The following is a 25,696-nucleotide window of genomic DNA, read 5'->3' on the forward strand; positions in this document are numbered from 1 at the left end:
ATAATTTATTGACAATCCATGATGCAAGGAAGGCAAAAGTTAGTAGGCTTGGGAGGACAGATAGGCAGAGAGAGGTGATACAGGGAGTAGATACATACCTGATGTATGATTGGAGGGGCATTTGGGAAGACTTTCGAAAGATTAGATTAAAGCCGAAGGTTCGTGAATTGGTATATAGGTTTTTTCTGGGAATTCTAGCTTCAAGGTCTGTGCTATACAGAATGGGTTATGTAGGTGCAGGGAATTGGAAGTGTGAATTGCTCATTACTCTATAATTTGTTCATGATTGTAGCCATGTATAAACGTAAGTAACCATTCTACAGAATTCATTACCTTTGTAACTTGTGAGCTCATTACCTTTGTACCTAGTTCAGCTATCAAAACTTTGGGGGCCCAGTCCCTGGACCCATTATGTACCTCTGTAATCTGTAAATACCTTTGTAACTTGTCATGATTGTGACCAGACTTACCTGGAGTTCATTACCTTTGTAAATTGTGAGTTCATTACCTTTGTAAATTGTGAGTTCATTACCTTTGTAAATTGTGAGTTCATTACCTCTGTAACTTGCTCAGCTATCAAAACTTTGGAGTCCAGTCCCTGGACCAATTATGTACCTCTGTAATCTTTTGACTACCGCCCACAGGATGGGTATGGGGTGCATAATAAACATATTAAACTAACTGTGGGGAGGAGGAGACAGCTTTTCATGATGTATATTTTTGTGAAAACTTGGGGGTTGTAAGGACATGGTTAGCGAGGATCCTAGGTATAGTGGCGGGGAAGGGGAGTAACATCTCGACCTTGAGGGTGTTGCATTTTGATGTGGGTGGGGTTTCCAAGGACATTCGGTGGGCTGTGATGTACGTGGTGGCAGATTTTTTGTATGTTTCTTGGGGTATGCAGGAGGTGGGGGGGTGATTGTAGGGTGAGGGCACTTGCAGCGAGTGTGTATCATATGGTTCGCAGGAATAGGCTACTATATGGGAAGTTTAGTTAGTTTAATATGTTTATTATGCACCCCATACCCATCCTGTGGGCGGTAGTCAAAAGATTACAGAGGTACATAATTGGTCCAGGGACTGGACTCCAAAGTTTTGATAGCTGAGCAAGTTACAATGGTAATGAACTAGATCTGGTCATAATCATGACCAAGTTACAAAGGTAATGAGCTCCAGGTAGAGCTGGTCACACTCATGAATAATTGCAAAGGTAATGAATCATAAACACATTAATCATGAGAATTTACAAAGGTAATGAGCTCCAGGTAGAGCTGGTCAAAATCATGACAAGCTTCAAAGGTAATGAATGATAAACACGTTATCACATGATTACAATCATAGACAAATTACAGAGTAATGAGCAGTTAACAAACATAGCAAGGAATTCATCCATTGCCCCAACAACAGATGTTGCTAGGTGCCTGTCTCTCCTCGGTAGACAGCCATTGCAAACAGCAGCAAGTTGCCCTGGGATCTGCTGCTTGCACGAGCACCATCGACCCTCCCCAAGAGGTCCAAGAAGCCAGTGACTCCGTTAACAGCCCGATGGAGAGCTCCCCTAGGGACATGTCAGCGTCCTGGTGGACGCCAAGTTGATTGAAGATCCCAGGCCCTCGTGTGCACGGATGTTGAAGCTTGAGGAACTGAGTACACACTGCCTGTGGCACACCTGACAGCTGCCTCGCGGTCGAACTCCACGATGCTGTCCCTGTAGTGGAAGTTCCTGTGAGCCCGGCACTCCCTGCAGTGCCATCGCTGACATCGTGGGGTAGGGGAGAAGTACCCTCTACAGATGGGGTGGCGCTGGTATTTGGGTGGGTGAGGTGGGGGAGACGGGCAGGGGTGAGGCGTTATGAGAGGGTCACTGTTTACTACACACGCCCTCCCCCTCCCCCCCAGCGGAGAGGGGGGAGGCGCTGACTGGTCCTGACTCGACAACACCAAATCCTCTGAAACTGCACAACACTTCAACTATTTATGCTGAAACGATGCACTGGGATGTCCGTTCGCTGCTCTGGTATCTTCTCAAAGCATTCACACTGAGTTCTGTTAAGTAGGGACCTGGTCAGCCTCTTTGACCAGGAGCTATCCTTGAAAATCCCGCAGCTAGCCCGCTGCACAACCTGCCGTGTCGGCCATGTTGAGCCCTGTTGTATATGGGAAGGTGTGGGTAGTTTCCCAGTGGGTTATCGTAATCTGACGGTAAGGTTTATGTTAGGGTTGAGTACAGGGTAGAGCTGGATTGAGTGTATTCCCTGAGTCTGAAACTTTTGTTCTGTTTTGAGATTAGTGGAGGATGGAATGTGGAATAAAAGTGTGTGGTAGTGGAGTATATGGGTGTGCAGTCGTTAGGCATGCGGTGGGGCATAGGGGGGGGGTGACCTGTGATTAAGAGACAGGGGTTTATGACTTAAGACTTCAGGTATGGGCTTGAGCACATAAGGGAACGTGAGTTTGTGTTTTTAATATCGACAGTATTGGGTCAGGGGATGGCAGGGGGTGGCCTTCTGAAGTGTCATGTGCCTGGATGGGTTTTTAATGATTGAGGTAGGACTGCTCTGCACATGTATTATTAGGAGTGATAATGCTATATTATCTTTTTCAGTGTCTCAAAGAGTAGGTCTGATAATGTTCCGAATACTTGTTACTATACATCTATACCTTGTTGAACATGTTAAAACGTAAAAATGGGAATATGTATTTAGTGTGTGAGTTTCATTATCTAGTGTACAGTTACCATATTAGTTGGTATTCTTCATTATTGTCAAGTAATGTTCCTATCTATTTTTTGTCATAAGTGTAAATTATGTTAGTTAATTATTTTATAAGTTAAGCGAACAATAGTCAGATGTTCGGACGTCTAGTGTAAGTGGCATTTAATTTTGCAATGGGAAAAAGGGGGGTGTAAGTAATTATAATGGGATCATAACGACATGCAATTGAATGTGTGTACACTGTATTTAGAAGACGGGAAGGAGTTGTGAGAATTGACATTATTTGTACCTGGAGGTTACCTGGAGGTTATTCCGGAGATCAACGCCCCCGCGGCCCGGTCCATGACCAGGCCTCCCGATGGATCAGGGCCTGATCAACTAGGCAGTTACTGCTGGCTGCATGCAGTCCAACGTACGAGCCACAGCCCGGCTGATCCAGCACTGACTTTAGGTATCTGTCCAGCTCTCTCTTGAAGGCAGCCAGGGGTTTATTGGCAATTCCCCTAATGCTTGATGGGAGGCTGTTGAACAGTTTTGGGCCCCGGACACTTATGGTGTTTTCCCTTAGTGTACCAATGGCGCCCCTACTTTTTATTGGGGGCATTTTGCATCGCCTGCCCAGTCTTTTACTTTCGTAGGGAGTGATTTCTGTGTGCAGATTTGGGACCATTCCTTCCAAGATTTTCCAAGTGTAGATTATGATATATCTCTCCCTCCTGCGTTCCAACGAGTACAAGTCAAGCGCTTCCAAGCGTTCCCAGTAGTTAAGGTGCTTGACAGAACTTATACATGCAGTAAAGGATCTCTGTACACTCTCTAGATCTGCGATTTCACCTGCTTTGAATGGAGATGTACAGCAGTATTCCAGCCTAGAGAGAACAAGTGATTTGAAAGGGATCATCATGGGCTTGGCATCTCTCGTTTTGAAAGTTCTCATTATCCATCCTATCATTTTCTTTGCACGTGCGATCGTGGCACTGTTGTGATCCTTGAAAGTGAGATCCTCAGACATTACTACTCCCAGGTCCCTTACATTATTTTTCCGCTCTATTGTATGGCCAGAGTCTGTAGTATACTCTGTTCTAGTTATTATCTCCTCCAGTTTTCCATAACGGAGTAGTTGGAATTTGTCCTCATTGAACATCATATTGTTTACCGTTGCCCACTGGAAAACTTTGTTGGGTGATAAGTAGAATAGAAATATTCATGCTAATTGTAATATATTTTGAGTGATGAAATGTACAATATTGTTTTAGCATAGGAGTAAAGGGATAAAAAGCATAGGGGATGAGGGATATTTTGTGTCAGCACAAAGATGAACCTGCAGTGTGTATTTAGGAAATGAAAATTTGTGTCTTGTGGCAGAGCCTATAAGGGGTTCTTTTATTTATTTAATGTATTGCAATGTAATTTTTAAATATATAAAATATGAAGAAGTCTTGTGTGGAAAATATTGTATATATTTTCCAGAAATACAATAGTTTTATGTAAATAGATGGCCATACTGTATTTAATAAAAATTATGTGATAAAAAATGGGAAGAAGCCTGCGCAGAAGAGACTCGCCATTTTTGTTTGAATTGAGTAACAGACATTAGTGAATAATGGGAAGAATTTTCGTGCTCTAGAGGTAAAATTGGGTTGACACCTCTCAAATAGGAGCCAAAATTGTTGGATGTGTATTCCTGCATAACTTGAGATATCAGGCGACTGGACAAGACAGCTCCAGGAACCTCAGATAAGTCTGTGATGTTTTAACTCTGGCCAGTGTTATTTTCATGTATAGACAGTGAGGTGTTCTGAGTATGATACACCTTGATCTCCAGTCAAATTGGTGAGTGAGTTTAAGATATTCTCCTTCTGTTATGTATATGTGTATATATGTAATCCTTCATTAATTTAATATAGAGTCCACAAACTTATATATTTACCAGAATTCCTGTTGATGCATCTTTTATTTATAATTAATAGGTCTAGAGCAACTTGTGGATAAGACAGTTGTAGGTATCGAAGGGGGACATTTTTGCGACCTAGGTGTCCCAAATTCCTACTTGTCTATGTAACTGATAAATAATAATTATCTTTGTTATCATTTACTGTTATGTACATAATGAGTTACATACATTATTATTATTATAATCAAAAAGAAGCGCTAAGCCACAAGGACTATACAGTGCTGCAGGGCAGGAAGGAAGTGAGGGCATCAGGTGGCAAAAGGGAGATGGATGAGTAATAGGTTACGGATAACAGCGGGGTAGTGGATGGTGAAAGGGTAAAGGGCAGCAAGAGACTGAACTAAAAAGGGCTGAGGGGAGTGCGAAAAGTATCATCAGAGTTTGTGGAGTAAATCAGTCGTTGTCAAGAAGTCAATGAGAGAGTCAGGATTAAAGGAGGGTCCATCAGCAAGAAGGGGTGGTAAAGGGAGAGTAGTAGAATGAAGACGACATTGGAGGTAAATTCTGCGTGCTCGTTGATAGAGAGGGCAGCCTAACAGAATGTGGCTAATCGATACTGGAACTTGACACTGCTCACAGAGAGGAACAGGGTGCCTCTCCATGAGATACCCGTGAGTAAGACTAGTGTGACCAATGCGAAGGCAGGAGAGAGTGTTCTCCCAACCTCAGCACTGATGACAAGAAGACGGCCAGTAACCTATGCTCGGTTTAATAGAATGAAGTTTGTTACCGAGCAGAGTTGACCAACGTTGTTGCCAACGGGTGTGAAGGTGGGTAGCTATTGCAGCAAAATAGTCCAGAAATGGAACACCTCTATAGGAAATTGGTAGATCATGTACTGCTGACCACGCAGCAGTGTCTGCCTGTTCATTGCCCTGTACGTCGACATGACCAGGGACCCAACAAAAAACAATATCTTTATGTTTGGTAGAGATACGGCGTAGCCAAAGTTGGATACGGAGAACTAGGGGGTGAGATGTATCAAATTTTCGTATAGCCTGTAGAGCACTAAGGGAGTCTGAGACTACTACAAATGATGACACAGGCATAAATACGATACGAATAAGTGCTGCAAGAATGGCATACAATTCAGCAGTAAAAATGCTAGCTGAAGATAGTAAATGCCCCCGCACGACGCTGTCCGGAAACACTGCTGCGAATCCGACGCCGTCTGAAGACTTAGAGCCATCTGTGTACACAGCGTGGCATGAGAATGGGAGTGAAAGTGATCAAGAAAAAGAGCGGGAAGCCACTGTAGATAGTTGAGCTTTCGAGCAAGGGAGTGAGAAAGAACAGACCCGAACAGCTGGAACTTCCCAGGGGGGTAGGGAAAAGTGAGATGCTACATGAACATATAAAGGTGGTAACTGAAGGGAAGACAAGAGTGAATGTAGGTGAAGAGAAAAGGGACGGAGCAAACAGGGGCGGCGAACGAATAAAGAATGTCTACTAATATCGGTGACCATTCTATAAATGGAAGGATTGTGGAGATCGTGAGAGCGTACATAGTAGCGAAGGCAATGGGCATCACGGCGATCAGACAAGGATGGAACATTCACTTCTGCATAGAGGCTCTCAACAGGGGAAGAGCGAAAAGCACCAAGGCACAAACGTAATCCTTGGTGACGGATAGAGTTAAGGCTAGAGAGAGTAGCAGGAGAGGCTGCAGAATAAATCTGGTCACCATAATTGAGTTTCGATAAAACTAGGGTTGAAAGTAGGCGAAGCAGAGTTCGACGATCAGCTCCCCAGGAAAGATGAGCAAGGGTTTTAAGAAGGTTTAGCCGGCTGTGACAAGTTGCCTTCAGAGAGGTAATGTGAGGTTTCCAGGATAACCTACAGTCAAAGAGAAGGCCTAGAAACCTGACTGTATTATGTTCGGGGATACGGGAGCCATAGAGATACAAAGGATGATCGGAGATGACAGAGCATCTAGTGAAAGTAATTTGGTGAGTTTTGGTACTTGAAAATTTAAACCCATGCGTGGTGTCCCAAGTGGAAACACGGTCGACCGCATGCTGGAGAGAAACTGCAATGAGATGACAGTCAGCGCCTGCACAAGCAATAGCGAAGTCATCAACATAGAGTGATGACCAAATATTGGGTGGAAGAACAGAGGCCAAATCATTTATAGCAAGGAGAAAAAGTGTTGTGCTTAGAACACATCCCTGAGGGACACCTTCAGCTTGGACGAAGTCCGGGGAAAGAACATTATTGACTCGAACACGGAAATGTCTGTCAGCTAAAAAGTTTTTAAGGATGGTAGATTGCCTCGGAGGCCTAAGGAGTGGGCCTGGGCCAAAATATTATACCTCCAAGTTGTGTCATATGCCTTCTCAAGGTCAAAAAATATGGCAAAAACTGAGTGATTATTCGCAAAGGCATTACGAACATATGTATCCAAGCTTAGTAAGGGGTCTAAGGTAGAACGACCCTTACGAAAGCCATATTGACTTGTGGAGAGACTGTTGTGCGTCTCTAAATACCACATTAAACGTCGATTTACGAGACGTTCCATCAATTTGCAAACTGCACTAGTAAGAGCGATGGGACGATAGTGGGAGGCATCATGTCCTGTAGTACCCGGTTTATGGAAAGGGAGAACAATGGCAGATTTCCACAGCTGGGGAAGAACTCCTTGTGCCCAAATAAGATTGAAGAGGTGTAAGAGGACTACAAGGGCTGACCGATGTAAATGTTGTAACATACGAATATGAATGTCGTCAGGCCCAGCTGCCGATGATCGGCAAGCTGAGAGCATTGCCTCTAGTTCTTGAAGTGTAAAAGGCATATTATACTGTTCTTCTCTGAGAGAAGAAAAGTCCAAGGGTACTAACTCTCTGGCAGACTTTGAGGAAAGAAACGAGGGGCATAGATGGAGCCCCCGGGAAATACTGACCAGATATGTTGCAAATAAAATTCTACCAGGAGACCGTCAATACCGGGAACTTTCCCCTTCCTCATTCCCCTTAACGCATTCTCTATTTCCTCTGCCGTAATAGTCCCACCTAAAGCCTTTCTATCACTATTTCTTAAATTACACGTCACATACGTACACACCTTGTCCAACGCCACGTCACCCACCCCCCCCACTGTTCCAGTACTTCTCGTACCAAGCCTCCGCATACGCACACATCCCCTTCGTGGTTCGTATCTCCTGCCCTGCTCTATAATTCCCAACCATCTCCGTTACCTCTAAACATGGTATAGCTGTCACCGCCTGCCTTTGCTTTTGATGCTGCAAAACACACGCTGACGGCTTGTCGCCCCAAAGCACTTCCTCCACCCCTGCCTGCACCCTTACAGCTTGAAACCTTTCATTTTGCAACACCCTCAACCTTCCCTTTATTTCAGCTATTTCATCCATAGGAAAATTATTCCCACCCACCCCCCTCCCATAGCAACCTCTTAACCTATCCTCTAAATAGTTAGCCAGTCTATATTTTAAATTATTAATACGTTTTCCCTCTCTCACATAAAACTTTCTAATCCTTTCCTCTGCGACACTATCCCACCATGTCACAATGTCATCCACTCCCTATTCTTCCACACTAAGCTCCCTCCATAGGACTGAAAACCCCTCCTCATCACCTAACACACTTATATTTAATTTCCAATAACTTCTATATATGTCCGCGAGCATCCCCCACCCAACCTCCACCACCACTGCCCTATGATCTGACATTGTAGCCTCAACAGTACTGAAAGATTTCACATCCACTCCCTGAGAAAGGTACACTATCTAGTCTCGCAGCATATCCACTCCTAACAAACGTATATTCAGTCTCCCACACCGCCCCCCAAAGGCATCACGTAACCTAACATCCCTTAATAAATCCCTAAGAGCCACAGACATATATCCAGCCCCTCTTGGGTCCACATCAGCCACCCTGATTACACTATTCCAGTCCCCACCAACTATCACCACCTCTGGCAGTGCACTTAAGAAAAACACAAGATCCTCACACACAAAATCATTCTTTACCTTTATGTTATTTTCTGCCGGCGCATACACACTCACAAAAGACACACGTTTACCCATCCACCACCCATCCACACGCAGCACCCTCCCTCCCCCTCCTCCCTCGCTTCTCTGCAAAACAAACGAGCTCATCTCCCTTATTAAAATTCCCACACCACCTTTTAGACGGGGAGATGGCAGGGTAACTACTCGAAATCCTGCCACCTCCAACACCCTACCCTCTTTAAAATTGTGCTCCCGCAGGAACACAACATCCACTCTAGATTTATTCAGAAAATTATGAAACCAATCTCTCTTCATACCGCTACATAACCCATTAACATTTACAGACATACACCTAAGGCCTATTAAAGTTTCCACCCCTGCTTCCTCTCATCACTCTTTACAACTCCAGAGCTTGAATTTAAGTTTGACACCTTCAGAGTGCTCTCTTTCCCTCCCCCCTTCTTCTGGTGCCTCCTATCATGGCTACCACCACCTACACCACTACCTTCGCACTTCACCTCAGTCTGTTTCCCAGGCCTTAGTGCAGGCGTAAGGACGTCATCAGAATCTGATGTAGCCGCCCTCTTTCTCGTGACAGTCATGTTACACATGTCTTGGTCAGATGTTACCTCTCGATGAACCTCCACCTCCACCTGAGAATGGTTTAATGATTCAACGTACGACTCCAAACCACCATCACGTCCCAAATTATTATGTCTCAGACTTTCTGGAAGCGACGATTCTCCGATGACACTACTCTCAGATGTAACGTCCTTCTCTGGCAGTGACAAAGTCTTCAACACCTCCACCAATTCCTCCTCAATATCAAGAACCATCTCCTGTAATTGCTGCTCCTCCTTATCCACAGGAGACGACACCTGATCAGGCAGCTTGGGGCGGGACTCCAACTCACCTCCAGTCCTGTGTGCCCGATCCACTATCTCGCTCCACAAAACACCACTCCCTCCATCCGATGTTTGTTCCTCACCTGCCACCTTTGCAGCAGGTGCTGCGACGTCCACCACAGGTCCAGGCACATGTCTTCACTTGTCACAGGTCGCCGCTATGTGATCATATTCACCACATAGGCGGCACGTGCGTCGTTGTCCTGGGTACATTACCATTACCTGCGTCCTGAAATCTTGTAGATACACATAGGACGGAATCGGGTGCCTCAAAGCCATTTTAAGGTTGAAAGTGCCCTCTGGAAAACCAGCATAGGCTCCTACCGCCCACGTACCATGTTGAGCATAATTCACCATCCCATACTTCTCAAAAATTTTCCTTATATCCGCCTCGTCCGCCTCAAAGGGAACGTTGCGTAACTTGATCCACGTATAATGCCCTGAAACATCTATCATTCTTACACTGACAGCTGGTGTGACGTTAAGACTCACGTCCTGAAACCTGGTGACTAACGATTCATAAACCGTTGCTGATAGCAGTTTGACGAAAATTCGTTGTCCTCCGTTCAATGCTACACCATACAAGTCACTATCTTGTACGCCATATGTCTCCCGGATGATCTTTAGCAATAAGACTTGCACAGAACTGGGCGTTATCGTTCCTTTAAGTAGCTCAATGCCTACAGTATTTATCCGTCGTCTCAGACTAACCGCCATCTTGACAATCACAGTGCACCTATGTTGTTAGCTGAGGTGTGACAGCACCACTTCACACCACTGCAGCCAGGCAACTGACAAGGGAGCTCGCCTACAAACAGCAGAGGGGTGCAGAGCACAACCGCACTCTACCGTGGTCAGGCAGCGAATGATGACTTACGTTATTTATGTGTAACAAAAGGATGAGGAAGCGTAAAGCTGGCAGGGGTGACAGGAGTAGGAGCAACACATCTCTCCTCTACGACCACTGAAGTTCAACTGAGCTTGAGTGACCTTAAGGTTGGTCACTGTCCTGACCCTCACTATAACACCATCACTGATGAAGATTGAGACACTTATGCAGCATATGGGAATCTTTATTCAGGAAACGTTTCGCCACACAGTGGCTTCATCAGTCCAATACAAAGAGGAAGGCATAAGGAGAGGAGGAGTATGAGGTAATCAGTCCCTCAGCCTGGAGTCGATGTGTTCAGTCCATCAATCTTGTAGAATATACAGCATAGGGCCGTAGACGTGGCTTATATATTGTAGTAAGGTGAGGTGAAGCAGGCGGAGGCAGGGTCATAGTGGTATCATCCACTAGTCGAAGTAGGTCTTCGTCCAAAGGTTGAACACTTGTTCAACCTTTGGACGAAGACCTACTTCGACTAGTGGATGGTACCACTATGACCCCGCCTCCGCCTGCTTCACCTCACCTCTCTACAGTATATAAGCCACGTCTACGGCCCTATGCTGTACATTCTACAAGATTGATGGACTGAACACATCGACTCCAGGCTGAGGGACTGATTACCTCATACTCCTCCTCTCCTTACGCCTTCCTCTTTGTATTGGACTGATGAAGCCACTGTGTGGCGAAACGTTTCCTGAATAAAATTCCCATATGCTGCATAAGTGTCTCAATCTTCAACTTGTCGGTTTTTCAAACCATTCATCACAACAATCACTGATAACCTGACTAATTCTGAATACCACCACTAGATGGCACTATTACACCACCACTTGGATTTGATGTATGCCACCACCCGGGGCCAGATTTAGTCCTTGGGAGCCCCGGGGCACTTTAGGTTTGAGGGCCCTGGGGCACTTTAGGTTTGAGGGGCCCTCAACATGGAAATTAAACTGAATTACAAATAAGAAATGAACTAAAATGAATGATAAACAGAAGTTTTCGAGAAAAAAAAATGTTAGGTTTGGAAGAAGATGTCTGATTTTATTTTCCTCACTTTTATTGACTTTAAGAATAACTATAATTTTCAGTTTGCAATATATTCCATAAGGTAACATAAGATTTTCTTCGGATTTTTAACCCAGGAGAGTTAGCCATCCAGGACTGCCTTTTTTTCCATCATGCCTGTATAGTAAATGAACATTCGCTGCCTGACTGCAGTGGAGCGAGGTTGTGCTCTGCACCCCTCTGCTGTTTTCAGGCGAGCTCCTTAGTAACAACATGGCGCTGAGTGTAAGGCATAGAGTGAATACCATCGGCATTGAGCTGCTTCGTGGAACGATTTCCCCCTCAATGGCACAAGTGTTACTACCGACCATCATCAGAAAGACATATGGAATACGAGACGATGAGGTATATGGTGTAGCCCTGAATGGGGCCTTCAGAATCCTCGTTAAACTGAATTCGATGGCTGTGTACGAGTCTTAGGTGACTAGATTCCAGGATGTGAGTCTAGATGCAACTCCTGCTGTGAGGGTGCGTCTGATAGATGTATCTCGACACTGTACGTGGGTAAAGTTGTGCAACGTACCCTTTGAGGCAGATGAGGCTGACATCAGCAATGTGTTCGAGGCATATGGTACTGTGCATCTGGCAACCCAAGGCAAGTGGGCGGCAGGTGCGTACATGGGCCATCCAGAGGAAACCTTCTCCCTAAAAATGACTCTGAGATATCCCATCCCATCTTACGTCGTGATGAAGGAGTTCAGGACGCAGATTCTTGTGTCTTATGCTGGGCAAAGACGTATGTGCAGGATGTGTGGGGAGTACGATCATATGGCAGCGATGTGTGTAAAACAAAGGAGGGGAATGGTGCAGATTGGTGAAGCACCAGTCACCAGTGTGGAAGCCATTGTTGAGAGCCCCACAGGCAAACAAGGGAGTGGGTGCCTATGGAGTGATGTGGTGGAGGATATCTTCGTGGTGAATGATGTGTATGACGTATTTGTGTTGAGCCAGGAATGGCCACTATGACGGCGACGAGTGCAGACGTGCCTGTGCAGGAGGAGGTGATGGTGCTGGAGGAAGAGCTAGAGGAGGTCTTGAGAACTTTAACTCTGCCTGGGGAAGATGAAGCATCTGTGCGGGGGAAAGCCTCCAAGTTGCAAGTGGAGAAGAGTGCCGGGACAAGCAAGGAAAGGAGGAGGGGACCAGCAGGAACAGAGAGGTGCCGCCGTGTTCTGTGGAACGTAAAATGGTGGAGGTTGAGGTTCATCGTGAGGGCTCCTTGGAAGGCAACATGGTGGTGGAGGGCATCACGAGGAAGAGAGCAGCGGCGTCAGACTCAGACAATGTCCTGATGCCGGGAGGAAGGAAGAGTATTGTCAAGGTAGCCAGGATAAGAGGCATCGAAAGAAGTGGGGAAGGGGGGTAGATGGTGTGAAGCCCTGTGGTGGCCCTGGGATGAATGAGGAGAGTAGGAAGGGTTGGAAACTATAAAGAGGCCTTAAGTGTATGACTGTGAATGTGAATGGACTGTGTAATAGTGTGAAGAGGGAATAGTTTCGAATGTTTCTGTGTAAATATAGAGTGGATGTAGTGTTTCTGCAGGAGCATAATTTCAAGGAGGGGAGAGTGCTGGAGGTGAGAGGGTTTCAGACGTGCCATCTGCATGTCTGAAAGGTGGTGTGGGTTTATTGATCAGGGAGGCAAGCCCATTTGTGTTGATATGAAGTGAGAGGGGAGGGAGAGAGTGTTGTGTGTGGACAGGTGGTGGATGGGGCAGAGGGTAACCTTTGTGTGTATGCACCAGCGGCAAACGATGTGAAAGTAAAGCAGGAATTTGTATGTGATGACCTAGTTTTCTTCTTACATGGTTTACCCGCAGTGGCCATCGTTGGTGGGGACTGGAACCGTGTTATTAGGAGGGCTGACGTGGAACCAAAAGGGGCGGGGAATGTGTCGTCGTCCTTACGAGACCTCTTGAGGGATATTCAGTTGAGGGATGTGGTTGGAGGGGGGACGTACGAGGTAGAGCACACTTCTGAAAGGAGGGGTTATGCAGCTAGGTTATATCTCAAGGGGTCTTGTTCAAGTTTTTCCGCACAATAGAAGTAGCTTGTTCGGATCATCAGGCGGTAGCAGCAGAGGTGGGATGGGAGTCACTAGTGGGTATCTCTAGGGGATACTGGAAGTTAAATATGAGTGTGTTAGGAGATGAGGAGGGGTTGGAGGGATTTACAACACTGTGGGAGGGGTTAAGTGAGGAGGTAAATGGGGTGGATGATGTGGTGACGTGGGGGGATGGTGTGGCTAAAGAATGGATTAGGAAATATTATGTGAGAGAAGGGAAACGAATCAATTCTTTAAAATATGGGCTTGCTAACTATTTGAAGGGCAGGTTCAGGGGTTGCTATGCGAGGGGGGTGGTGGCGGGTACTTATCCTATGGATGACATTATGGCAATTAAGGGGAGGCTGTGCGAGATACAGGATGAGAGGTTCCAAGTGGTGAGGGTAGTGGCAGGGGTGGAAGAGGTGCTATGCAGGGATAGGCCTTTGTCATGCTTATTGCATAGGCAAAAGCAACGACAGCAGGCAATGGCTATTCCATGGTTGGTGGCTCATGAGTCAGTGGGTGGGTATAGGGTGAGTCAGGTCATACAAGCTACAGATGGAATGGGGATGTTTGTGGATAAGTGGTATGAAAAATACTGGCAAAAGGAGGGGGTAGGAGCTGGGATTTTAGAACAGGTGTGTAGGAGTGTGATATGTCAGTTGGAAAACAGTGATAGAGAAGCATTGGGAGGGGAAAAACTGAAGGGGAAAATATGGAGAGTTTTAAGTGAAATGGGAAAGGGCAAAGCACGGGGGAATCGATGGATTCTGGGGGGAGTTTTATCAACATCATTGGGAGCTAACGAGGGGTTTTCTGGTTAGGTTATTAAATTTAATGAAGGAGAGGGGAGAGTTGGGAGAGAAGCAGGCAACGGCTGTTGTAGTCTTGGTACTGAACGGTAAGGGGCAACATACGCTTAGGAACTACCAGGCAATCTCGTTGTTATGCCAAGATTTTGGGGAATAGGTTTAAGTGTGTAGTGGGGCGGGAAGTATCGAAAACTCAGTTTGCGTTGCCAGGGAGGTCTATGGTGGAGGGGCATGGGCTAGTAAGGGATTTCGTGGAAGCAAAAGGGTGGGGGAGGGGGGTTGGGTGGTACTAAACTGACAAGAAGCATATTGTTTCAGACTATGGAACAATACTCTTCTCCAGACCGCGGGACTGACCACCTCAAAACTTCAAGGGTGATGGACTGATTAAATCGTCGTCACGTCTCTTCTATCAACTTTTCTGTTCTCGACTGAAGAAGCTTACTGTGTAGGTGAAACGTTTCGAAATAAAGATACCTAACTGTTGGATATGTGTCTTACCTAACAACCTGAGACCCACACCAGTCCACTAACACCCAGGATGTGACACACACCAGTCCACTAACACTCAAGATGTGACCCACACCAGTCCACTAACATGCAGGATATGACCCACACCAGTCCACTAACGCCCAGGATGTGACCCACACCAGTTCACTAGTACCCAGGATGTGACCAACACCAGTCCACTAACACCCAGGATGTGACCCACACCAGTCGACTAACACCCAGGATGTGACCCACACCTGTTCACTAACACCCAGGATGTGACTGACACAAGTCAACTAACTACCAGGATGTGACCCACACCAGTTCACTAACACCCAGGAAGTGACCCACACCAGTCCACTAACACCCAGGATGTGACCCACACCAGTCCACTAACACCCAGGATGTGACTCACACAAGTCCACTAACACTCAGGATGTGACCCACACCAGCCCACTAACACCCAGGATGTGACCCACATCAGTCCACTAACACCCAGGATGGGATCTACAACAGTCCACTAACACCCAGGATGCCACCCACACCAGTCCACTAACACACAGGACGTGACCCACACCAGTCCACAAACACCCAGGATGCCACCCACACCAGTCACCTAACACCCAGAATGTGACCCACACCAGACCACTAACACCCAAGATGTGACCCACACCAGTCCTCTAACACCCAGGATGTGAACCACAACAGTCCACTAACAACCAGGATGTGACCCACATCAGTCCACTAACACCCAGTATACGACCCACACCAATCCACTAACACCCAGGATGTGACCCACATCAGTCCACTAACACCCAGGATGTGATCCACAACAGTCCACTAAAACACCAAGGATGCCACCCACACCAGTCCACTAACACCCAGGATGCGATCCACACCAGTCCACTAACACCCTGGATGTGACCCACACCGGTTCACTAACACCCAGGATGCCACCCACACCAGTCCACTAACGCCCAGGATGTGATCCACACCAGTCGACTAACACCCAGGATGAGACCCACACCAGTTCACTAACACCCAGGATGTGACTGATACAAGTCCACTAACTACCAGGATGTGACCCTCACCAGTTCACTAACACCCAGGAAGTGACCCACACCAGTCCACTAACACCAAGAATACGAACCACACCAGTCCACTAACACCCAGGATGTGACTCACACAAGTCCACTAACACCCAGGATGTGACCTATACCAGTCCACTAACACCCAGGATGCCACCCACGCCAGTCCACTAAAACTCAGGATGTGACCCACACCAGACCACTAACACCCAGGATGTGACCCACATCAGTCCACTAACACCCAGGATGTGATCCACAACAGTCCACTAACACCCAGGATGCCACCCACACCAGTCCACTAACACACAGGATGCGATCCACACAGGTCCACTAACACCCTGGATGTGACCCACACCGGTCCACTAACACCCAGGATGCCACCCACACCAGTCCACTAATACCCAGGATGTGATCCACACCAGTCGACTAACACCCAGGATGTGACTGACACAAGTCAACTAACTACCAGGATGTGACCCACACCAGTTCACTAACACCCAGGATGTGACCCACATCAGTCCACTAACACCCAGGATGTGACCCACACTAGTCCACTAACACCCAAGACGTGATCCACACCAGTCCACTAACACCCGGGATGTGACCCACACCAGTCCACTAACACCCAGGATGCCACCCACACCAGTCACCTAACACCCAGAATGTGACCCACACCAGACCACTAACACCCAAGATGTGACCCACACCAGTCCTCTAACACCCAGGATGTGAACCACAACAGTCCACTAACAAACAGGATGTGACCCACATCAGTCCACTAACACCCAGTATACGACCCACACCAGTCCACTAACACCAAGGATGTGGCCCACACCAGTCCACTAACACCCAGGATGTGACCCACACCAGTTCACTAACACCCAGGATGTGACCCACACCAGTCCACTAACACCCAGGATGTGACCCACACTAGTCCACTAACACCCAAGACGTGATCCACACCAGTCCACTAACACCCGGGATGTGACCCACACCAGTCCACTAACACCCGGGATGCGACCCACACCAGTTAACTAAGACCTAGGATGTGACCCACACCAGTCCACTAACACCCAGGATGTGACCCACAACAGTTCACTAACACCCATGATGTGACCCACACTAGTCCACTAACACCCAGGATGTGACCCACACCAGTTCACTAACACCCATGAAGTGACCCACACCAGTCCACTAACACCCAGGATATGACTGAAACAAGTCCACTAACACCCAGGATGTGACCCACACCAGTCCACTAACACCCAGGATACCACCCACACAAGTCCACTAGCACTTAGGATGTGACCCACACCAGTCCACTAACACCCAGGATGTGACCCACACCAGTCCACTAACACCCAGGATGTGTTAGTGGATGTGGATGTTTCTATGTTATATTGATTATTATGTCATATTACATGAATTGTGATAGATAAATAAGCTGTAGAGTTGATATTAGGGAAATTATTAAAGTATTTTCTCGTGCCTTGAATTTCACTGGAACGAATTAATTCCATTTCAATTAATTTAAATGAGGAAAATTGACTCTGCAAAAGAGCAAATCCAGTTGTGAGCAAGGTCATGGAACGGATTAAACTCGTAAGTAGAGGTTCCACTGTACAGTGGACCCCCGCATACCGCACGCATCGCATACCGTACAATCCGCATACCGCTTGCTTTTTTCGCAAAAATTTTGCCTCGCATACCGCCCAAAAACCCGCTCACCGCTCTTCGTCCGAGACGCGTCCAATGTGCGGCCTGAGCCACGCTCACATGTTCCCCCGGTGGCATTGCTTACCAGCCAGCCTCTGCGGTAACATCCAAGCATACAATCGGAACATTTCGTATTATTACAGTGTTTTTGGTGATTTTTTCTGGAAAATAAGTGACCATGGGCCCCAAGAAAGCTTCTAGTGCCAACCCTACAGCAATAAGGGTGAGAATTACTATAGAGATGAAGAAAAAGATCATTGATAAGTATGAAAGTGGAGTGCGTGTCTCCGAGCTGGCCAGGTTGTATAATAAACCCCAACCATATGACCTGTCTTTGTAATACTCACTTGTGCTTTATAGTAATCTGTTTACATTAAAGTTTTATCACTGATGTCATCATTGCTTAGTTCATCTTAAGTTAATTTTAAGCCAGCCCGTAATGCTATGCATAGTATAAGTGGCTTTGGCATGCTGCTCTTATCTGTATTTTTTGTGCCTCAAATGACGTAGTGGAAGTTTTAGCAGTAAAGGTCGAGAACCAAAACCTAGTCATTGTGGTAGTCTACAAGCCTCCGGATGCAACATCCCAGCAATTCCAGGAACAGCTGTTAAAAATTGACCACTGTCTGGAAAATCTTCCAGCTCCTGCACCCAACATCTTGCTCCTGGGGGATTTCAACTTAAGGCACCTAAAATGGAGGAATATAGCAAATAATATTGTTGCAGTAATAACACCAGGAGGCAGCTCTGATGAAAACTCACACTCACACGAGCTTTTAAATCTCTGCACAAAATTCAATTTAAACCAGCAAATAATAGAGCCTACTAGACTGGAGAATACACTAGACCTCATATTCACTAACAATGATGATCTGATAAGAAATGTCACCATATCAAAAACAATATACTCAGATCACAACATAATTGAGGTTCAGACATGTATGCGAGGAGCCCCAGACCGACAAAATGAGACTAGTCACGAGGGAGCATTCACCAAATTCAACTTCAATAACAAAAACATAAAGTGGGACCAAGTAAACCAAGTCCTAACCGATATAAGCTGGGAAGATATACTAAGCAACACAGACCCAAACTTATGCCTAGAACAGATTAACTCGGTGGCACTCGATGTATGCACAAGGCTTATTCCTCTAAGAAAAAGGAGGAGTAGATGTAAAATAGAAAGAGACAGGCGCTCCCTTTACAGGCGACGGAAAAGAATAACAGAGCGGCTAAAAGAGGTCAATATATCTGAAATGCGCAGGGAGACACTGGTCAGAGAAATAGCAAGCATCGAACTTAAGCTAAAAGAATCCTTTAGGAGTCAGGAATCGCGGGAAGAACTAAAAGCTATAAATGAAATCGAAAGAAACCCAAAGTATTTCTTCTCCTATGCCAAATCAAAATCGAGAACAACGCCCAGTATTGGGCCCCTACTTAAACAAGATGGGTCCTACACAGATGACAGCAAGGAAATGAGTGAGCTACTCAAGTCCCAATATGACTCAGTTTTTAGCAAGCCGCTAACCAGACTGAGAGTCGAAGATCAAAATGAATTTTTTATGAGAGAGCCACAAAATTTGATTAACACAAGCCTATCCGATGTTATCCTGACGCCAAATGACTTCGAACAGGCGATAAATGACATGCCCATGCACTCTGCCCCAGGGCCAGACTCATGGAACTCTGTGTTCATCAAGAACTGCAAGAAGCCCCTATCACGAGCCTTTTCCATCCTATGGAGAGGGAGCATGGACACGGGGGTCGTCCCTCAGTTACTAAAAACAACAGACATAGCCCCACTCCACAAAGGGGGCAGTAAAGCAACAGCAAAGAACTACAGACCAATAGCACTAACATCCCATATCATAAAAATCTTTGAAAGGGTCCTAAGAAGCAAGATCACCACCCATCTAGAAACCCATCAGTTACACAACCCAGGGCAACATGGGTTTAGAACAGGTCGCTCCTGTCTGTCTCAGCTACTGGATCACTACGACAAGGTTTTAAATGCACTAGAAGACAAAAAGAATGCAGATGTAATATATACAGACTTTGCAAAAGCCTTCGACAAGTGTGACCATGGCGTAATAGCGCACAAAATGCGCGCTAAAGGAATAACAGGAAAAGTCGGTCGATGGATCTATAATTTCCTCACTAACAGAACACAGAGAGTAGTCGTCAACAGAGTAAAGTCCGAGGCAGCTACGGTGAAAAGCTCTGTTCCACAAGGCACAGTACTAGCTCCCATCTTGTTCCTCATCCTCATATCCGACATAGACAAGGATGTCAGCCACAGCACCGTGTCTTCCTTTGCAGATGACACCCGAATCTGCATGACAGTGTCTTCCATTGCAGACACTGCAAGGCTCCAGGCGGACATCAACCAAATCTTTCAGTGGGCTGCAGAAAACAATATGAAGTTCAACGATGAGAAATTTCAATTACTCAGATATGGTAAACATGAGGAAATTAAATCTTCATCAGAGTACAAAACAAATTCTGGCCACGAAATAGAGCGAAACACCAACGTCAAAGACCTGGGAGTGATTATGTCGGAGGATCTCACCTTCAAGGACCATAACATTGTATCAATCGCATCTGCTAGAAAAATGACAGGATGGATAATGAGAACCTTCAAAACTAGGGAGGCCAAGCCCATGATGACACTCTTCAGGTCACTTGTTCTATCTAGGCTGGAATATTGCTGCACTCTAACAGCACCTTTCAAGGCAGGTGAAATTGCCGACCTAGAAAATGTACAGAGAACTTTCACGGCGCGCATAACGGAGATAAAACACCTCAATTACTGGGAGCGCTTGAGGTTTCTAAACCTGTATTCCCTGGAACGCAGGAGGGAGAGATACATGATTATATACACCTGGAAAATCCTAGAGGGACTAGTACCAAACTTGCACACGAAAATCACTCACTACGAAAGCAAAAGACTTGGCAGACGATGCACCATCCCCCCAATGAAAAGCAGGGGTGTCACTAGCACGTTAGGAGACCATACAATAAGTGTCAGGGGCCCGAGACTGTTCAACTGCCTCCCAGCACACATAAGGGGGATTACCAACAGACTCCTGGCAGTCTTCAAGCTGGCACTGGACAAGCACCTAAAGTCAGTTCCTGATCAGCCGGGCTGTGGCTCGTACGTTGGTTTGCGTGCAGCCAGCAGCAACAGCCTGGTTGATCAGGCGCTGATCCACCAGGAGGCCTGGTCACAGACCGGGCCGCGGGGGCGTTGACCCCCGAAACTCTCTCCAGGTAAACTCCAGTCCACTAACACCCAGGATGCGACCGACTTCAGTCCACTAACACCATGGATGTGACCCACACCAGTCCACTAACACTCAGGATGCAACCGACTTCAGTCCACTAACACCCAGGATCAGATCCACACCAGTCCACTAACACCCAGGATGCCACCCACACCAGTCCACTAACACTCAGGATGTGACCCACACCAGTCCACTAACACCCAGGATGCCACCCACACCAGTCCACTAACACCTAGGATGTGACCCACACCAGTCCACTAACACCCAGGATGCGACCGACTTCAGTCCACTAACACCATGGATGTGACCCACACCAGTCCACTAACACTCAGGATGCAACCGACTTCAGTCCACTAACACCCAGGATGTGACCCACACGAGTCAACTAACACCCAGGTACACATTGTACTGATGTTGAACGTAATCTATTCTATTCTATTTGATTCGCCGGTATGGTCTCCTGGTCCGGGTCTTTTCCATTTTGGTGACCCGCATTGGTTCCCCGGGTAGGGAAGTATCGTTTATCTTTTGTTGCACATGCGTGGCAGTGTTTCAGCGGGAAGGAGGGGGGGGGTACCTCACAGGCTCTATGGCCAGATGACGTACCAAACTTTAGTGTGCACTAACGGCGTCTGGTGTGCAGTGCAATGGAGGCCCAAAGCAGGCCCTCACAGCGACTTTGGGGGACCAGATGACGTGCAATGACTGGAAGTAAGGTTTCCAAGTGCCTGACGGCTAAGTTCAAGATGTGCTGCCTCATCCTCTCGGGCCTGCCTCACTGAGGTCATTGGGAAGTGTTTATGGTGAAGGGGCATCGTAGCCGGGCAGTCTAACAGGTAGTGCACCAAGGGCTTCAGAACCATTCAGTCACAATGGGCACAGAGCTCCTCTCGTGCCCACTCAACAATCCGCGTAGTGGTGGGATACCCGAAGCGTAGGTAGTGGATATGCTCCCTCAGTTCTTTGGACTGTGTCCGAATGCTTGGAGGGGGCGCCCTGTGGGTCGCCCTGACATACCAGCAGAGGCTCCGCGAATCCCCAGGGTCAGGGTCAGGGAGTGGGTGCCTGGCCGCACCGGCAGCCCACAGTGCAATCTGGCTGAGGCTGATGGAGATTGCAGCAAGTGGCTGTGCCTCGAGGGTTGCAGCCCTAGCAGCCTCATCTGCAGCATCATTGCCAGGAATAACCACATGGCTTGGGACCCAATTGATGGTGGCCCTGCAACCTTGGGCCATGAGAGTTTGCAGGTCACCCCAGATGGATGTGATTAAGTGTATGTTGTCCTTTGGCTCTCTGTGCATAATTGCTTGGATCGCTGCCTTGGAATCAACGTGGATGATGGGGGGATGCTGATGGGCTACAAGAGCATGCTGCAGAGCTTGTTGGATGGCAAAGAGTTCAGCCTGGAGGATGGTGCAATGGTATGGGAGGCGCCAACCTGCTGTCAGATTACTGTGGAATATCCCAGCAGCTGTGCGGCCTGCCACTGGGTCTCTGGAGCCATCAGTGTAATATGGCACACACCCTGGGCCTTCTGCACCCATAATGCTAGCCGAGGCAAGTTGTTGCAGAATGTCCTGGGTGCAATGTCTCTTGCTGTCTGGTAGGGTTGTGCAGTGCACCACCAACAGCTCTGGTGCCCAAGGGGGCAGCACTGTGTAGTTCGCTGCCAGTCTGTCGCAGCCTCCCGCCTGGAGCAACGTCATGGGCAGGAGCTCCCGTGTGGCATCTGCTACCGACCACATCCATCGGCGGCCGGGATGCAGTGGAATGACCTGTCCCTGGCAGACCCGTAAATCCCTCATCAGTTTGTCAGCCCCTGGGAGTCGGAGATACTTTACGATCCTCTTGGCAGCTACCAGTTGGATCCTGTCTTCAAGGGGCTGCAGCTGTGCCTCAAGGTTCAGGGTCACTGCACTGGCCCACCTAGGAGCCCCCACCATGGCCTGTACAGCTGTGTTCTGGATCACACAGAGGGATTTGATGTTTGTGGGTCTGGCATGAACCAGAGTAAGTGCCCCATAGTCAACGAGGGAACGTATTGCCTGGATGTAGAACAACCTCATGACCTCGAGGCTGGCCCCAACCCTAGGGTTGGCCATGGCACTCAATGCCTTGACCCTCTGCAGAGCCCTCTCTTTAATGTGGTGCTCATGTTTCTGGAAGGTGAGGCGCCTGTCAATGTAGATGCCAAGGTGAACCCACTCCAGGCCGATGCCCAGGATCTGCAGCCTCTGATTGGGTACCCTGGTGTGAAGGATCATGGCTTTGGATTTTGCCACAGATATCTTGAGCCCCAAGTGACGGCAAGTGGAAGCCTGCAGATCGAGGTCCTCCTGGGCATGTTGCAAAAGCCGGTGCTTCCTAGGTACGACAAGTGCCAGGTCATCCACATAGCTGAGGAGGAAGGTGCCTCTGGAGAAAGGCAGGCTCACCAGCTGGTGCATCAGTACATTGAACAGGGTGGGATAAGCACCCCGCCCTGTAGAGTGCCATTGTCCAGGGTCTTGAGAGAAGAGGCATGCCCATGGAAGTGTACCCGGGCCCGCCTGTCCTGGAGATAGGAACGAAGCCATGAAAGCAGCTTGCCTTTAACCCCCCTGTGTGCCAAGAGTGAGAGGATGGCAGGTGCACTGGCTAGCTCAAAAGCTTTCTCGAGGTCAAGAAAGACAACAATGTGGGCTTGGGCGTCCAACCCAATGCCGGCCAGTAGAGTGGTAAGGCTTTCGAAAGTGCCCACTCCTCTGGTGAAGCCATAGAGGTGTTTATGAGGAGGGCCAAGCTTCGACCTCAGGCGCCCCAACACTATCCTTTCAAATACCTTCGAGATGCAACTGGTGAGGGTGATGGGTCTCACACTGCCAAGATCCCAAGGCTTAGGAATCGGTATGATGTCAGCCTCCTTCCATACGACAGGGAGTTTGCCAGCTCGCCAAGTCCAGTTGACGACCCCCAGGACAGCTGCATGTCCAGAATGGCCAGACTGAGTGATCATGCCATAGGTGATACCATCAGGCCCCGGTGCAGTGTCCTGATGAGAAGAGAAGGCTGCCTGGAGTTCCTGGTTGGTGAAGTCTTCATCCGTGATGTCCTTAGCCTGGCATGCCGCCTGGATCACCATCATCCTTCTAGGTAGGAGGGTGGCTTGGAGGTCCTGGAGATCCAGAGGCAGTTGAGCCATCTCTTTTCTGGAGGTGAAAAGGTCCACCAGACGTTCTGCCTCCGTTGCGGGGTCTGGGTGCAACCCAGCCACACTGCGACGCTGCCCAGTGGCCAGTCGTAACTTGGTCCAAATCTTAGATAAAGTGGAGGAGTAGCTGAGGGAGGCACACCACTCGAACCATTTAGCCTGCCAGACCCTGTGTGAGACATGGTGTGCATGCTGCACCACTTCCCTGAGCAGACGCATCGACTTGACAGTGGGATTACGCCTGTGCATCTTGCGTACCACGTTGATGCGGTGGTTCTGCTCCCTGATGTCCTCATTGTAAAACCACCTGTCACTTTTATATGACCCTCTGCCTGTAATCTTAGGTATGGCTGCCTCAGCTGCACATGTGAAGGCCACCTGCAAGCTTTGAGCCGCCTCATTTGGGTCTTCCGGAAGAGGAGACTCTGCCCACCAGTGCTCGATGACCTCCTGGAAGCACTGCCAGTCGGCCTTTTTTAGATTCCATCTGGGGGTAGGTGTGGGGGAGCGGGCACTGCTGGACCATCAGTGTGGTGACCACTGCAAAATGATCACAAGTGGGACGGGGGTGGACCTCCAATCTTGCACTCGAGAGCAACCACCTAGAGATGAGTGTGACGTCCAAGCAGCCACCGTAGTGATGTAATGGCTCACCATTTTTGAGGAGGGTGATCTCAGGGACCTTTTCCAGCACAGCTGCAAGGAGCCTCCCAGCTGCGTTGGTAGGAGAGACAGAAGAAAGTATTGGGTGGTGGGCATTGATATCCCCAGCCACAACAAGACCCTCCCGGGGGGGCGAGTGCTGCCACCTCTGAAATGTCAAGGGTGTACCGAGAGCTTCTGTAAATGTTGTAAACCACGAGAGGTCCATCCAGCAGGTGTAGGGTGACAGTCTGAACCTCCACGCTCTCTCCACAGTTGATGGGGTCAGTGGAGATTGAATGAGTGATAATGGTCCTGACGTAGATCGCCGTGCCCCTGCCAGTCCCTTCCAGGCACTGAAGGTAGACCGAGAATCCCGGGATACGTGGCTGCATTTGATGTGACGAATTGGTGTCTCCTGGAACAGGAAGACATCAACCTCATACTGAACTGCAGCTTCAATCATTAAGTGAATTTTCCACTGCAGCCCGCAAATGTTCCACTGGAGGATCTTCAAGGGCCACAGAGGTGGCCCTCTGATTCCATCTCTGCCTGGGACTAGTCGTCCATTGTTGGCGACTCCGGGGCCTCCTCCATCACGGACTGGAAGGACTCCTGGATGATGGCTTGAAGTTCCATTGAGTCCTGTCCAGTAGGACCTGCCGCCGACGGCAGCAGGCAACAGAGGAGCGCTGAGATGACCCCGATGGTTTTCTTCAGACGATCGGGAAATGATTCGACCATTACCTCTGCAGGCATTTAGCTGGATGACCCGTCGAGTCGGGGTTGGGTCACTGGGTATGTCTGGGTGGCTGTTGACACTGCAGCAGCATAAGTTGGGTGCACCCTGGGCCCGGCCTGAGTGGCCATGGGCTTCCGGGTCCCCCAGCGGGGAACCTCTGCCTGACTCTGGCTGCTCACAGTAGCGGCCTGCC

This window comes from Cherax quadricarinatus, chromosome 89, assembly GCF_038502225.1.
Source record: "Cherax quadricarinatus isolate ZL_2023a chromosome 89, ASM3850222v1, whole genome shotgun sequence".
In the NCBI taxonomy this organism is placed as follows: domain Eukaryota; kingdom Metazoa; phylum Arthropoda; class Malacostraca; order Decapoda; family Parastacidae; genus Cherax; species Cherax quadricarinatus.